General features: G+C 39.1%; 1 protein-coding gene across 1 annotated transcript in view; it reads right to left on the reverse strand.

Moving 5' to 3' along the window:
- The window catches only part of rwdd1 (RWD domain containing 1), a 17,021-nt gene extending 8,808 nt beyond the window's left edge, over positions 1-8,213 (reverse strand). Inside the window, exons 1-2 of the mRNA XM_020511649.2 lie at positions 8,142-8,213; positions 2,221-2,351 (exon numbers count right to left, since the gene is read on the reverse strand). The gene's annotated coding sequence lies outside the window, so the exon portion shown is untranslated. The remainder of the gene's footprint in view (positions 1-2,220; positions 2,352-8,141) is intronic.
- Between the last annotated feature and the right edge of the window lie 2,672 nt (positions 8,214-10,885).

Raw genomic sequence — 10,885 nt, forward strand, 5'->3', positions numbered from 1 at the left:
AGGTCTGGCAGCATCTGTGAAGGAGAAAACAGAGTTAATGTTTCGGGCCTGGTGACCCTTCCTCAGCAGTTCTGAGGAAGGGTCACTGGACCCAAAGTGTTAACTCTGCTTTCTCCTTCACAGATGCTGCCAGACCTGCTGAGCTTTTCCAGCAACTTTGTTTTTGTTCCTGATTTACAGCATCCACCGTTCTTTTAGTTTTTATAAAATAATTTTGAAATGCTCAAAGTCAACATGACAAGTAAAAAGCTAAACTTTCAGCCCCCCTGTAACTACAGAAGCCAAAAGCATTATTGTGATATGAAACCAATAAGTGTTCACATTCAAGTAAGCATTCCTTCTTTCAAGTTAAATATAATTCACCAATGATACTTTGCTCACCCGTTTCCAACACAAACTCCATTCCTTTAGCTTACCTGTCATTTTGCAGTCTGACCAAAGAAAATTAATTGAAAGGTTGCACATAATTGGTCAAGAAGATGGTGGCAGAATAGGACGGTCTGGTCGGAGCTCCTCTGCTCGCCAGTCCCTTTACCTTTTTTCCCCCTTTTTTTAAACCCCCTCTCCTCTTATGGTTTTCTCTTTCTCCGACCCCACTCCACCACTCCCTGGAGAGTGGAGGTTGCAAGCAAATGGGTCAAGTCCCGCGGAGGACCGGAGCAAGCACGGGCTAAGTCCCACGGCAGAACCGGTACGAGGAGTGTGGCCATGTGCTCTCGGGCCTGCAGGCACACCCTATGAGCCCCAGAACACCATAAGCAGTGAGCCCTGGAGCAGCACATGGGCAGTGAGCCTGGAGCAGCGCGGGGAAGAAGTCTCGCAGCAGCACATGGGAAGCAGCCCCAGAGCAGCGAGTCCTCGACAGAGACCAGTGTGAGGGGTCAATCCTTACCTTAGGACAATGTAATGTTAACCCCTTAATACTTTCCTATTTTTAAACTTATTTTCAACTCTGTAATTAAGCAACTACTTCTATTCCCCTGCTGCATCCAAGAACTGTATCTAGGTACTTGTACCTAATATTTACCATCTCATGGTGACATCTTGTGAAAGTCTTCCAAGTACTGCTACAATGCAGTACACGTGACAATAAAAGGATATTGATACTGTCTTGTAAGAATAGGCAATGACAGCAGCCTTAAGTGGTAGCAAATGAGGAGCGAAAGCAAAGTCAACAAAACAAAATATTTTAATTGTCACCGACAACACAAAGCTTTTAATAAAATTCATTCTTGGGATGTGCATGACACAGGCTGGTCAGCATTTTTTGTTGTCCGTCCCTAGTTTCCCTTGAGAAGGTGGTGGCGCACTGCTGCCTTGAACTACTGCAGTCCACATGCTATAGGTTGAACACAATGCCCTTGGGCAGGAAATTCCAGGATTTTGACCCAGTGACAGTGAAGGAACAGCAAGGTATTTCCAAGTCAGGATGGTGAATAGCTTGGGAAGGGAACTTGGAGGTGGTGGTATGCTGATATGTCTGCTGCCCTTGTCCTTCTAGATGAAGGTGGTCGTGGGTTTAGAAGGTGCTGTCTGAGGATCTTTGGTGAATTTCTGCAGTGCATCTTGTATACAGTACACACTGCTGCTACTGAGTGTCAGTGGTGAAGGGAATGGATACTTGTGGATGTGGTGTTTATCGAGCAGGCTGCTTTGTTGAGGATGGTGTCAACCTTCTTAGGTGTTGTTGGAGCTGCACCCATCCAAGCAAGTGGGGAGTATTCCATACAACTCCCGCTTGTGCCTTGTAGATGGTGGGCAGGCTTTGGGAATCAGGCAATGAGTTACTTGCCACAGTATTCCAATGTCTCTGGCCTGTTCTTGTAGCCGCTATGTTTACGTGATGTGTCTGGTTGCGTACTGATCAGTGGTAGGACTGAAGACCCATCTCCATTATTTCCCAACCATGTAATTTAAGGGGCTCTCCATTAGGCTTAGGAGAATATAATTGTGTTCAAAATAGTTTGTAGTACTGTGTTAAATCTGACATTTCATAGCAAAGCTGGGTCTTTTCCTTTTTGTTCATGGTGAAACATTTCATTGTAAGCTTTTGTTTGCACTCCTCTAGTTCAGTCAATAATCACACATTCACAATAAGCAGAAAACCAGCTGTCACTGGAGTGCAATACTTTGGTCAGTTTTCATCAATTGAGTTTAATGCACAATGACTTATCAGGCACCAAAAGGTAAATCTTTCCCAGGTATCTCTAGTCCACTAACCTGCTCATTTAATAATGTTATTATATCTGCAACATCAGACTTCTGAACATTCTCTTGCCCAATGACTTCAAAAATTGGAGGGTCATCTGGATAATGTTCTACATAGGTAAATTGAATAGTTGCTTCAACAGCTGTAAAAAGACAATTATTGAATTTAAAAGTCAATAAATAACAGTATAATAATCAAAAATACTGCAAATCTAAACTAAAAACAGTACGTGTTAGAAAAACTCAGCAGTATGGCACACCTGGGAAATAAACAGATATAATGTTTCAAATCAAAGAAGAATCATATTCGACCTAAATTTACTGATCCTGCTACTTCTGCTTAGTTTTTCCAGCATATTTTACTTTTATTTCAGGCTACAGCAGCACAAATTGAAATTTGGAAAAGGTTGTGCGTCTCGGAACAGCTAAGACAATTGATTGCTGGGCAAGGCAGCTCACACTTGCTTTCTGAGCATAAGCTGTGCCAAGATGGTCGTCCTTTCTCCATTGGTGAAATACGAAAATGCAGTAACACAATGCAACAATCTTGTTTTGTTGCTCAACACTTGATGAACATTGATTTATCAATATAAAGTATATGCTGTGAAATTAAATATAACCACTTGAATATCAATAGTGGGGTGACAACATTATATGGGTCATTCTCCACTTGGTACATATCTTGAAATGATTTCCCAGTGAAATGCATTCTGTTACAAGACAAATTGCTCTAGGGAACTGAATAAGCTGAAAATAATGGTCATCATAAAAGCGATTGATACATTAAATCAGCAAACAAGTAACCCATCACAAGGTTGGAATCTTCATGAACTCTGAATTGTTCCGTTACTACCTTTGTCCAAGGAGTGAATGGAACATCTCATTGATGTAAATGCGCCCTCCATTGTTAGGGTTGATAGATGTGGCATGCCTCACATGCTTTCACAAGTCATTGAAGGTCATGGTTCATCCCCAGTCAGTATGTAGATTCACATGCTAGCTATCGTGAAAATTCAATATCCAAACGTCCCTAGTATGACACACATGATATCCTGCACTGGCTCTATTATCTCGTGCCAAATTTCTGCCCTTTCCCCATATCCCAGCACACCATTACTCTGTTAAAAATAAAACCATCCAATGCCCTCTTGAATACTTCAATTGACCTTCCCCCACTGCATTTCCAGGCAACGTGCACATCTTTGTAGGTACATATTTATACTGTCAGGCCATCCCAGGTTAATGGTCTTTTGAACTCTTGCAGTTGCTCATTCCTCTTTCTGGTTTTGCTTCTCTTCTTTTTTTTTCCTTTTTCTGCTGCTTTATCCTCTACTTTTCTTACTGCTGCTCCTTTAAGGGATTGTAATCCTTTTGAAGCTGTCCATTTTTTAAAAAAAAATCTGTATTGTTGTAGCAGGTTTCAGGCCCTAGATGGAGTTAACGCAAGGAATGTTGACAGCATGAGGGCTATCCTCTACTTTTCTGTTCATTTAACAAAAAAAATGGAAAAACCAAATCAACCATTATACACAAGTGGGCCTTCTTGATGTAGAAAATTGATTTAAGTTTTTTTTAAGCTGTACTTTCTTTGAGGACAGCTTTATAGTTCTGCAGTGGGGACCATTTGATTACCTCCTGTTTTGTCAAAAACATCAGGATGTCAGTTCATTTTTTTTAGAACAGGGAGAGAGACAGAATTACAGTCCATGCTGTTTCAGCACAGGGCTGTAACCTTGTGCCATTAATTATTACGTAAAGGGATTTGTAGGAATGTACAGTTCTTGAAAGATTATGGATTTTAATCAAAGAGAAAATAGCTGTGTCTTCTGGCTAGTTACTCTACAGATCTGTGCTCTCAGTTAAAGTGAAGTCTGAGACCTTCATGTCACAAGCAATAATTTGGTGATTATACCATGACCATCTCTTAAAAACATACTGACACAGACATAACAACACAGCTATTATGATTTCCTATGCTGCACTTGATTAGGTTCCATAATTGAAAGCATTACAATTAATTTTTTTGCATGTACAGTAACTCAAAAATACTCACTTTGAAAACTACACCCAACTTTGTCAACCATTTCATGGTGTATAACAGCAAAAACAGACCTGAATCTAAAGCTGGACTGCAGTACAGGTAAAAAATAAATCTAAGTTAGAACATTAATACCAGATTTGGAAAAGTAGACTAGCAAATCTTCTGACATATCTACATGCACAGTTTATGATGTAAGCTGCCATCTAGAGACTTAGTGAAAAAGTACATGAATGGGACAACAAATAACTTGAGAAAATCCATATAACACCGTGGGTTGAACATGTGCTACAAAATTCTGAGATATCAGTAAAAAAATTAAACCCAGAAGCTCTCAAAAACGTTCAAACATTTCTGACAAGCAACATAATCCCAAATTAATGCATATAAAGAATGATTAGCACATGGATTTGAAGGCATTAACAATAAAAAATGCGCTTTGGGCACATTTATTGTACGAGGTGCTTGAATCATTAGTATTTTATCAGAACAAATATATCCAAGTTCTTTTCTGTGAAAAGTCAGACTGAATGTTCACCTTGGGATTTATGAGCACAATACATTAGAAATTTGTCTATTTTTATAATCCCCCCTTCTCCAAATATACTATACCCCTGACACACTCAATCCTTTTCACACACCATCCCTGTTCCAGCTGACCTACACTGTCAGTTAAATAAGCAATATCTTGGTTTTAACTTATCATTTTTATTTCCGAATTTCTACATGACCTTGCCCCTCTTTGTCACTGTAATTTCCTCTAGCCCTACAATCTTTGAGATACTTCTTTCCTCTAATTATGCTCTCTTAAGAATCCTCAGATTAAAACTGTTCTGTCACTTTTATAAAAAATGCCTTGGAATACTATTACATTTAAGATTACAAGTGAATCATGACGTTGTTATATGCGGGAGATTGTACAACAGCCGATGAATCAAATCTCTCTTATCCAACCTCCACCCCTATAGGGAAAAAACAACATTCTGGTGAGGTTTTGAGTGGATACAAAATTTTCAGTGAGAAAGCATATTAGGAGAAAGGGGGATTAACAAAATAGGCAAATTTCTAATGTATAGTTTAGGCCATAAAGCATTTTTAACTATTACCTCTCCATTTAGAACAGGGCGACTAGATATTTTTAAGAGTTCAAGCTTGCACAATTTGCAATTTTACTTAATTTTGTAAATGTTCATTCATGTAAAACAATGATTCAAGAAAAAACACAAGAATCTCAAACAACCGTAAATTTATACCACAGAAAAAGACAACTTTAAGAGAAATCAACTCTGATTGGCTACGGCATTGCCACAGAGATTTCCATAGACTCCCCAAGTTTCCAGGTAATTCAAACAGTAATTCAAACAGAGATGACTAGAGCATATCTTTTTATTTACAACAACCTGATCCTATATTGAATGTATATTGCTTTTAGCAAGTAAAAGAACCAAATAGAGCAATCACCTAAATTTGTTGCTAGCGCAGCCATTTGTGTAATTTAAACTTATTCCGCAAGTGCTGTAAAATTTCAAAATCATATCTAACAGTGGAGCTTGAAATTAGAAATTAGAAGTGTAGGTGTTCTGCTCCGTTCCGAATTTATATGAACCTCTGGTGTGGTGGGTCTTGTCTCTTCCGGTTCTGTTTTTGTTCAGCAGCGGTCTGTATACAGGGTCTATTTCTATGCGTTTATTAATGGAGTCCCATGTTGAGAACCAGGCCTCCAGAAATTCCCTCGCATGTCTGTTGCTCACTTGTCCTAATCGAACTGATCACCCTCATTGGCTGTGTGTATCGACACAAGTGACTATTGTTCGTTGGGACAAGCGAACAATAGACATGCAAGGGAACTTCTGGAGGCCTGGTTCTCAACACAGAACTCCATTAACAAACACATAGAAATAGACCCCATGTACAGACCGCTGCTAAAAAAAAACAGAACCGGAAGAGACAGGACCCACCACACCAGAGGATCATATTAATTTGGAATAGAGCAGAACATCAACACTTCGATTAGAGGTCGCACTGATGATGCTGCCTAGAATGGTAACAAAACATCTACATACCACAGAACAACTGGCTCAGCGAGCAAACAAACAACTGCATCCATGACCCGAGCTACAAATTTTCGCTAAGACCTTAACAAAAAAGCTCCCATCTTTTTGTTCCTGCTGTCTTCAGAATTCCTATTTTTATCTCTCCAGACCTCTAACTCAATATCTAGCTTGTCAATTGTGCCGCAATATCTGTCATCCATATTGACATCTCCAGAGACCCTTGGTAGTCACAACACCATTGTTGTTCAAATCCGCTTTTCTGTTGATCTGCTCATCATTTGATCAAATTCTCAAAATCTCCAGCAGTGGTTTTACACCTGCCTCTGAAGCTTCCAAATGTATATACCTCAGTCATGAAGATCACTGTTTCTACCCATGTTCTGAAACCCATTTATACTTCTGCGTATGTCCTGTCCTACTATTTGAAGATCTGCTATTGTGGTATGTTACACGTGATGCCATCCCGAAATATCCAATGTAACTCTTCTGCAATCACTCTGAAGTCCATCATCCAACTACCCTCAAGTTGACCATGTTTTCCTACGGTCTTCCACTTTGTCCTTTAGAACAGATGACAAAAAAACCGACATTTTCTTTTCTAGGGGGTTACCTTTTAGGGTGCTTTTGCAATTTCCAATTTGTCTTATGGTCTGTAGGTGGAATTTTAAGCAAATGACTTAGCATCCACATTACAAAGGCCTCTATTTTCTTACATTTTTAAAAAAGTTATTTGTTTGGTAGTACAGAACTAGAGAATTCCTTAAAAAAGAAATTGTCAAAGCTTTTAATTGTGTACTCATCAGGACAGTTTGCAAGAAACATTAAAGTAAATGGAAAACATCATTTTGTGATGGCATAAAGAATGTGACATCTGATCAGTTTTTTCCCTTGCTACAAGTTTGAGTTTTCTTGTCATTAATAAAACCTCCATCATCACAGAATTACTTCAGGCTATCTCTTTGCTCCTCCAATTTCGATTATTCCATAAACTTCAAATCACCCAAAATTCTACTTCCTAGAAGTTCTCCAACACTAAATCCTACCTATCCAACACCACAGACTTAGTGACCTACGTTAACCGCTGGTCCATTAACATATGATTTTCTTAAGTAAAAAGCTGAATAACATGGAATTAAGAATGGGACAAAAATTGCAACTATCAACAAATAGAAGCAGGAACATAAGGTAATACAAGACTCACAGCACCAGGAACCCAGGTTCGATTCCACCCTTGGGCAACTGTCTGTGTGGAGTTTGCATATTCTCCCCCTGTCTGCATGGGTTTCCTCTCACAGTCCAAAGATGTGCAGGCTAGGTGGATTGGCCATGCTGAATTGCCCATAGTGTTCAAGGATGTGTAGCTTAGGTGGGTTATAGGGGGATGAGTCTGGGTGGTATACTGAGGGTCGGTGTGGACTTGTTGGGCCAAAGGGCCCATTTCCACACGATAGGGATTCTATGATGAATATCACCAGTTAAACCCAACTACTCTAACAAACTGTGCAATAGAAATTGCAATTTTAGAGTAATAGCATGAAACTTTGCAAATTTACTTTGGATAAAGCAAAAATAAAAGTACTACTAAACTTTCATTGTGAACCTGTAAAAGCTTTCAATTCTGTACAGACTACAACATAGCAATTTACCGAGCTGCACTGAACTACAGGCCTTAAAAGATCCAAATGGGTACTTCCAGTACTGTTCTATATTTCCTCTATTGCAAATGTGGCTTTAGACAACAATCAAGTTTTAAGTTTAAGCTTATATAGAATGAAAAGAAATCCAGTGCAATACCCAATAAAGCACAGGGAAGCATTATTTAACCAAATTTAGGCACTTACTTTCTTCGTTTTGACCAGTGTCAGATGTTACTGTGATCGTGAAACTTGTGGGATTCTCCGACACCACTAGAAGAAAACTATATGTTAGTACCTGTAGAAGTATAGACTAAAGTAATGTAACTTCCTTCAAATAAGATACATTTATAAACTAGTAGAAGTCGCGTAATAAACATTTTTCTCTCTTTCATATGAGATTTTGCAGCGTTCGCTGATACTGACAATTACGAACACGCATGCACAGAGTTTCAAACATTATAAGTTATCATGTAGACTTTACATATTAAGTCATGCATAAATTCAGGACTGTGCACACACAGGGAAGCATGTACAATTTTTGAACTCAAAAAGATCAAAAGGTTCATGAATCATTGAAAAATTAAAATAGAGAGAGAGCAAGCAATTAAGAAAGCAAATGGCATGTTGGTCTTTACTACGTGAGGTGCAAGTAGAGGAGTAAAGATTTCTTACTGCAGTAATACAGAGCCTTAAATGATACTGCTGCTGGAATACCGTGTGTAGTTTTGGTCACTGTACTTACAGTAAGATGCAAGTGTTGTAGAGGGAATGCAAAAAAGTCTCAAACTATTCCTGGGACGGAAGAATTGCCCACTGAAGAAAGATTAAATAGACTGGGTTTATATTCTCTGGAGTTTAGTAAAATGAGAGGTGATTTCCTTCAGACATACAAATTTCTTACAGGGATTGACAGGGTAGATGCAGGAAGGGTACTCCTCTGTCTTGTGCATCCAGAACCAAGGAACAGTCTCAGGATAAGCTACAGGCCATTTAAGACTGAAATGAGAAGGATTTTTTTCACTCAGTGATGGTGAATCTTTGGAATCCTCTGCCCCAGAGAGCTATCAAGATTCTACATACAGAAGACAGTGATGATGGGAGTTTATTTTTGCGGAGTGACGTAAGTCTTTGGAACTCTTCCTCAAAAGGGGATTGACAGATTCTTGAGATGTAAGTGGGTGAAATGGTGTTGGGATGAGGGTAAGTATGATTGTGCAGCAATCAGGTCAACAATATCTTATTGAGTGGCAGAGCAGTCAGACTCCTGGGCCCAATTTGAATTGTTCACTTTATTTTACTTGGGACTCTTAGATGCTTAGCAGAGGAAACTAATAGCCAAATGTAAACATGTTTATGGGGTTAGCAAAAGGTTGCAGTGCCTGGCCAGTTGTTATAACGATTACCATCAAATGGTAACATTTGAGAAGAGCTGGAAGATAAAAGTGGAAGCCTGATACATCAAAAATGAAGACTGATTTAAGAGTTAATTCTTAAACATGACTGTGGCCAAGGGTATCTAGGTTTTGAAAAGACAAAGGCTCCCAAGGCTTGGCAGTAGCATAGGTAGGGTTATCTGGGAGCTTCAAGCAGAAACAGCTAGATATTTCTATTTGGGGTAATGGCAATGGTCTAGTAACATTAAGAATAGAGAATCTTGAAATTTGACAGCAGCTTAGAGGATCCTTCAGTGCTAACTGCTCTCTCCATGTTGGGGGCACAAGGGACGCGGAAAAGGGAGCTATAGCTATATTGGAGAGGGGGACCAGGCCCAAAGAAATGTCTGCTCATCAGTTCAGGTCCAACCTTGAACTGTTCTCAAATTTTTACTATATTTGCAAGCTAGGATTCTTTTGGATCCAGTTAAGGCTGCACAAGATTATAGACAGAAGGAGTGAATCAGCTCGTAAGTGGGTATGATCCTTCCAAGGCAAACATTGGATTCAAACACTAGAAGTTGGATGAAGTAAGGAAAGATACTGAATACACAGTAGGCACAAACACGTGATAGACACTTTGGAGGAAAAAATCCAAACAAGATGGGCAAAGCTGCTCAGTCCAGACTACCACCACTGAGATGCAATTCAACAGCTGGGAACATAATAGCTGGAGAGAGTCGCATCAACATAATGAGTTCGAGCCATAAACAAGAAATGGGGATTTAATTGAATTTAAATGTAAATGATGAAGGACAGGTAAGTTCTGCAGGAAGTAAACTTTAAAATAAACTATAAATCTCCATTTGAAATATAAGCTTGAGAGGTGAGAGAATATCACAAAACTGATTTCTTCAAAAATTTGAGAAAAATCAGTACCAATGAGAGCAGAGGCAAAGTTGACAGCAACACTTTGAAGCTTTGTATATTTGAAGCCTTGAATATTTAATATTTTAGGAAACTAGACTAGTTTTATCCTTTCTTCCAAATAACGGCTCCACACCTACTTCATTCTGTTGATACTTGCATTTCTAATAAATGGATCCAAACCACTTAGAATAATGCTACAGTTTCAATCACTCAACAGTACCACTGGCTGGCAATAGATAGCCTTTACAATATATTCAGATAGATGAAAACGTTGAATGCAAGAAATAAAGAAATTTCAGGTAATACTTATAATACAAAATAAATCATGAAAAGACAAAATGTACCGAAGAAAGTAACGCGTGAACAAAGTACTCACCAGAACATAAACAGAGGGGGCCACAAAACCAAGCAAGAGATAGTTTTAGAAGCAGGCACAAGAACAAATAAAAGTATTGTGGCTTGACAGTAATAAGCTTGGGATCAATTCCTACTGTAGCATCATTGCCCATAGAAAGTGTGTTTATGATGCAGCCAAACAGGTTGACAATCTGTCCAACTCCAACCAAAGCAGACCAAGTTGGAGAGATGCAGGGCTGGATGAACACAGCAGGCCAAGCAGCATCATAGGAGCAGAGAGGCTGAGCC

This window comes from Rhincodon typus, chromosome 5 (genome assembly GCF_021869965.1).
Source record: "Rhincodon typus isolate 14 chromosome 5, sRhiTyp1.1, whole genome shotgun sequence".
Lineage (NCBI taxonomy): Eukaryota > Metazoa > Chordata > Chondrichthyes > Orectolobiformes > Rhincodontidae > Rhincodon > Rhincodon typus.